Genomic DNA, 6,696 nt, shown 5'->3' on the forward strand with positions numbered 1-6,696 from the left:
CAGTCCATGCGGGGGTAAGTTTTTGCAAAAACAAGCAATGCTTCATTCCTTTTTTCTTCACATTTTTTGTTGCAACACACACTAACCATTTTGAGGTGTCTTTCAAGTAGATCCTACTAAAACAAGACCCAACAACCTTCCAATCAGCAAAACTCATAGCCGAGCTTGAAAGGGCTGTGACAAAGTTCAAGGCTAATAAATATGACCTCGTAAGTTTCCCGAGAGCCTACTTTTGTTTCACACCACAAATACTTTCAAAATATGATGCAATGATGTAGCATTTCCTTCGAAACATATGTAGCAATTATTATTGATGTTGACAACATTTATTTGAAACATATGTATCATTTCTAGTTGATGTTGAATGCTTTTTTGTTTGCAGTTACAACATTGGAAAGCTTACGTTCATTCCTACTAGGCTGTAACATTTTTTACATGTTCTGAGTACCTTTTTTGCCTTTCTTTTGTGTTTTACAGCTTTTTGTCACAATTGTTCATGAAAAGCATTGGATAATTGTTTGCGCAAACTTGCTATACAAGAAGTGGAATGTATTTGACTCAATCCATTCAAAAGGAAAACAATCTCCTTTGAAGAAGCAGGCCAATAACCTGGTAGGCTCATGCTCTCTATTATTTATTTTTCTGTTTTCCCTTTTGATTCATCTACATAAATGCCCTGTTGTCATCTTCACACACCTCATCCTCTTTTTTTCAAACTTTGGTGCGTGTTTTTTGGTGGTAGATCACAAACTTTGCAGCCCTCGCATAAGAGTACAGTGAATTCAATGTCAATGTTGGATCCTTCGCCCGTGTTGACCTAGAGGATTACCCAAAGCAAGATAATCTGTGAGTTATCTTTTTGAATTTTGCTTCAATCATGTGTTCCATTTCAACAATTTGTTGTTTCAACTATGCATCGGAACTATGAATGAGAACTTTTTTTTATCTCACAGATGTGATTGTGGCTTTTTCGGGCTCAAATATGTGGAGAATTTTGATGGGAAGTCAATGAAAGAGTTCAAGCAGGTACACATTTGTTTTTCTTGTCATTTTGTTGCAATCTACTTTCTTTGTTTTCAATACTCATGCAACACAAGAATAATTAGTATCATACTTGCTTACTTTTTACATCATTTTTACAGGAAGACGTGGCGCGATACCGCATGAAAGTGGCGCACAACCTTTGCACTCACCCAATGAACAATGCCCCAATGGAGCGGACATTCAAGGAAGAGTTGGCGGCTTAATTTGCGGGAGGGTTCAAGACGATCAAGCTCGTTTCTTTCGTTCGGTCTAGAATCATGTCTGAGGTGGTAGCGTTCTGATAGTATTAGAGTAGTGCGCGTTCATATGTAAATTGATGATACCTTCGGTAAACATATGTGTTCTTTTGGTATGTAAACCGATAATAACTTGATCTTTTTGGATGAAGCACTTCTTCCATTTTTAATGGATGTGATCTTCTCCTTGCCAACATGATCATGCATTGACAACCGTTTATTATTTTGCTGGTTATGAGCTTCATCCATAGAAGTTTCAAGGGAATCTCTATGCAATTTTCCCCTCGAAACCTTTTTCATGAAAACAATATGTGGATGCTGCATTGTCACAGTCAAATTGTTGGAAGCTCGCAAAAAATAGCTACAACCTTCTGTTAGATTTGTTGCAGGGCCAAAATCTACATTTTACCTGCAAATTAGCTACATCCCTATGATATTATTGCTGGAAGCATAATGTAAATAAGCTTCCTTCCCAACTCTTGCTGCATAGAAAAATCAACACTTTAAATCAAATCATTCAAGGCTTTTCCTTTTCATACTTGTTATATTTGCTTCAATCATGTTAAAAAAAGCTTCAACCATTGTCTGAAAAAGCTTCAACCATGTTTCCTAAAAGCTTCAACCATTATTTTTGCTTCAAGAATGTTTAAAAAAGCTTCAACCATTGTTTGAAAAAGCTTCAACCATGTTTCCTAAAAGCTTCAACCATAATTTCAAAAAGATTCAACCATGTTTTTCAAAAGCTACAACCATGTTTCCTTAAAGCTTCAAACATGTTTTTCAAAAGCTGCAACCATGCTTTTCAAAAGCTTCAACCATGTTTCCTTTTTTAAAAATGAATCAAGCAGTGGTAACAACAACCATTGAGTACTATTTTACAAAAAAAATAGAAGTTAGCACCATCATAATTAAAAAAATCAACATTTTGCATTTTGAAACCACACATGTAGTAATATGTTGCAATACCAAAACACAAACATTCGCAACTAGTCAACACAAATTTTTATCATAAGACATGGCGTGTTACAAGGTAATTCATCAATTTTTTCCCTCATGAAACATCCTAAAGTGTAAGGATTGGGCCGACACCCGGAGCTTTCGCGCTCGCACTCGCAGCAAGAAAAGCGGCAAGGAGTTGGCAGTTCTTCATGTTGTGATCCTCATCTTCACAGTATTTGCATGGAGTCTTCTTTTCCATTGGCTTTGGAGCTTTCTTCGTTTTTGCTGCGTCCTTATTTGCTTTCTTCTTCATTTCATCTTCTCGAAGCTCAATTAGTGGCTTCCTACGCTTCTCTTTTTCTTTTGGCCTCCCCTTCTTTGCTGACTTTGGTGGGTTTCGTAGTCCTACGGGGGGTGGATCCTGCTGCCCTGTACTTGGACCCCCTGAGACTTGTTCATTTGCTGCACGACCTTGGGCTTCTTCGTCTCCTGCAACCCCATCGGTCGCTCTAGCTTTAATCGCAGCAACCCCAACACTGCCCTGATCAATTAGCCCAGAGACAAAACTATAAGCTTCATCATTGAAGCATGCATCAGAAGCAAGTTTCCCAAACTTCCGGCAGAGAGAGTTAAACTTTAGGGTGTTTGTCGTGGGGACGCCGAAATGCATAGCTCTATGCCCATCGCCTGGTTCAGGTGCAAGATCGGTTGCTCTCTTAGACCATCTTGGAAGCATGTAATTCGCAGGTATCGTTTGCATGTTCAGGTGCACCATGACACGGATGATATGTGGGCAGATCAGCCCACACATCTCAAACATGTTGCAACTACACATGTATGTATGATCTTCAGGGGCAACACGCACCGTGTACACTTTAGGGTTGATGCCATCATTTGCAACAAGGCGAAACCAAACGACATTCCCTTGCAGCTGGTATTGCAGCCCATAGCCTGTTGATTTAGCCAATAGTTTCTGAAACTTGGAAAATACCTCTCTGGTATAGAAATCTGCAGCCTGCTTTTCAATGTTGTAACTGCAAAACAAAAAAGCTTCCAACATCAATAAGAATTGCTACATATGTTTCATTCAAATGCTGCAACCAAACTGTACTGAAAAACTAAAAAAATGCTACATGACTTTGGACTTACTTGCCCCAGAGTGGCGGCCTTGTCGCTTCATTGATGAAGCCCGCATTGTCTTCACGATCAAGCATTAGCTCCTGGCAAAGCTCAAACTGTTGCACAAATGTCCAAACCGAGTCTCCATGATGATTTAATGTCTTGAAGTAGGAATTCAGGCCCTCGGAGCGCCCAGTTGTTCCTGTGAATGGGAAGAACTTATTCCTAAAGTACACAGGAGCCCACGTCTCCCTGCTGTTCCACATGTTTTTGAGGTGTTTCTTATCAGCCACACCAAACACCTCGACCATCTGCTTCCACCGTTCTTCAAACTCCTCAACGGTATCTGAACCATTAATGCAATCATAGAATGCTTCTGCGAAAGGCTCATCCTTGCCCAGCATCTTCCCTAGTTTTGTCCTTGCAACCCGGAAGACGTGCCACTTGCAACATCTGTGTGTTGAATCTGGAAATACCATTGAGATGGTTGTAGCCATTGCCTGGTCTTGATCAGTCATAATGTTCAACGGATGCTCATTATTCATTGCCAACATCCATTGCTGGAAGACCCACTTGAAAGTTTCAATGGTCTCATCAGGCAACAAAGCACACCCCAAGCAAACAGTGTGTGTGTGTGGTTGTTAATGCCAACAATCGGAGCAAAGGGCAAGTTGTAGCGATTTGTGCAGAATGTGGTGTCGAAAAACACACAATCTTTGTACTTTGGATACAAGGCCCTTGTTCTCCCATCAACCCAGAAAAGCGCCCTAACAGCTCCATCTTCTTGTAGCTTTGAGAAAAAGAAGTTGGGATTCTCCACTTGTCTTCTCTCGAAGTACTCGATTGTCAGCTCCAAGTCACGCTCTGACAGGCCCCTTCGCAGCTTTGCTCTTGCATTTGTCACATCAGTCTTCACATACGGCAAACTCCTCGGATCACAACACCGTGCATCTCCAAGCAAGCCCATCATATTAGCCGTTGATATGTTGCGATAGTGCAGTGAAGTGATGTACTGCATGTCTGGATCTGGGATCTTTCTGTGAGAGCGGCAAAATCTCCGACGCCCCCTTTGCAACATCAGCTGGTGTGTGTGATCGGCCTCAAAAACTGTCACAACCCAGCTACCGTCTTTGAGGTTAACACCCATACGAGCCTTGCAATCATACCGCTCCAACCAGTTTCTTTTCCTCTTGTCGCTCACATCCATATAGATGCCAACTTGTTTGCTTGGAGATTTTTTGTTACTCGCATAGCTCATATCAACATCTTCACACTCATTTGTTGCAGCTCCGTCAGAAATGCTACCACCAACATTATTTGAAGGATTTTTCCGTGAATGTATGCACTCAAAAACTCTATAGATTAGAATGCGCTTCTGATCCGAGCTATTTTTCCTACTATGTTTTGATGTCACAATGCGAGTACCAAAGCCCATCTTCGAGGCATATTCATTGTAAACACGCTGAGCTTCTTCAACATTGTCAAAAACCATTCCAACAAAAAGGACAACTGGCTGTGATGATATATCTTCATCCGGTTCATCAACAAGTGTTGCAGCATTTTCATTGGCATTGTCACTAGCCACACAGGCATTGCCATGATTTGGAGCTACACCATCGGTGTTCAGCTGCAACGAATCGTCACTATCATTTTGCGGAGTATCATTCAGATCAATGCCATATTCTTCTTCTTCATGCGCAACATTTTGCATATCATCGTCAAGGAAAATTGATGGCTCAACAGCAACATTCTGCAACAAAATCAGCACCCAAGTCATTTTTTGCTGCGTGGAAAAACATGCAAAAAGCGTGAACAAAAAAAGTGGACGCAGCATGGCAATCATAATCCCAAAATAATTCCTGCATGCAGCATTTTAGGATGCAGCATGCAACATCCAGCAAGTAGCATGTAGCAAATGAAACACATGCTTGTAACATTTTACTAGATGACATCAGGAAGAAACATCTTACTAGCATTAATTGACAACATCTCAGTAATATTACACAAAAATCAAGCACAAGCATGTTGACAACATCTCTTTTCAATCTCATGCTCATCAAAGGTTGCAAAAAAAAATTGTGAACAATACGATCTAGGGTTTGCAATTGGAATTCATACCAGATCAATTTCATCCCGGCCATGTCGTGCTGCATCTTGGAAGACCACACCAGGGTTGTAATACCGTTGCAGCACCGGTCCTCTACTACCAGGGTCTTCCCTCCTCAGTGGACTTCGGCCATGAACGGCAGCGGAGCTCGAGCCGAAATCCATGGCGGCAAGGAGGTCATGACGTATGTACGACATGATTGAAGCAATCCCAAGGCGGCTTGATAGGTGGGGGAGCCCCTCCTCGACGTGATTCGGCTGCGGGGAACGAAAAACAGGCGGATCCGGTCGCCACCGCCGCGGATCGGGGACGGGCAGACGCGGGGGATTGAGCTCCCCTGTTTTTCTCGTTGTGGCTGTTCGTACAACGGTTGCAACAAAATGTATTCTTTTTTGCTGCAAAGGTTGGTTCGGTGGTGGCCTAGCGCGGAAATCCAACGGTACATACTAACCGCATCGCACGGCTGGGGCTGGACCGGCCGAACCGTTCGGCCGGTGCGCCGGCGCAGATCGCTGGCCTATTTTGTATGAGCATTGCTATAGAGAGAACAATAAAGTAGCCCCTGAATTAGTTAGGCTAGCAAAATTTTCTTCTCCAGATGTATGGTTGGATACAACCCCTGGGGCTGTTATCCGTCTAATAGTTTCTGATACTACAGTTGTAGCCAATTAATAAAGGAGAAGGGTTTTGTCAAAAAAAAAAAAAAGCTACAACGCATCCTCATGCGAGCCTTGGGAAAGTGCTTCACATATTACTGCGGTGAGAATGCCAGATCGACCTAAGTCATGCATCACCATGGATGATAGTTATTACCTTGTTTTGATTGGTTGTTACTATGTGGAGACAGTGCCGTTCATGCGTGTTTGCCCAGTTCGGGCGTAACACTATAACAAGTGCAGCAGCTCACTGACCTAGCTAGGAAACTCCAGAGTGTCCAACCTCCCCCGCATAGCGCCAGCTCCATCGCTTGCGCGCACAAGCAAAGGACCCGACTCCTCCCTCCGTGTATATAAGCATCGGCATGGGTACACCCTTCTTCCCAGAACCACAGCGAGCCAAGAACTTTGCAGTGCGTGAGGGAGTGAGAGAATGGCGGGTGGCAAAGCCGCTCTCCTGGTGGCCCTGCTGTTCCTGAGCCTGGCCTTGGAGACCCAGCAGGCGGACAGCGGCGGGTACGACCCCGCCCCGACGCCGCTCACCACGTCCCACAGGAACAGGAAGCCTCCCAGGGCGCGTCCGCATCCGCCGCGC

General features: G+C 43.3%; 1 long non-coding RNA gene across 1 annotated transcript; it reads left to right on the forward strand.

Annotated features, from left to right (window-relative positions):
* Nucleotides 1-489: 489 nt before the first annotated feature.
* On the forward strand, nucleotides 490-1,317 carry LOC123134236 (uncharacterized). The gene is made up of 4 exons (XR_006465589.1): nucleotides 490-612; nucleotides 743-846; nucleotides 954-1,026; nucleotides 1,143-1,317. It is a non-coding gene; the product is annotated as an uncharacterized lncRNA (long non-coding RNA).
* The last annotated feature ends 5,379 nt before the right edge of the window (nucleotides 1,318-6,696 follow it).

Source organism: Triticum aestivum, chromosome 6B (assembly GCF_018294505.1).
Source record: "Triticum aestivum cultivar Chinese Spring chromosome 6B, IWGSC CS RefSeq v2.1, whole genome shotgun sequence".
In the NCBI taxonomy this organism is placed as follows: Eukaryota; Viridiplantae; Streptophyta; class Magnoliopsida; order Poales; family Poaceae; genus Triticum; species Triticum aestivum.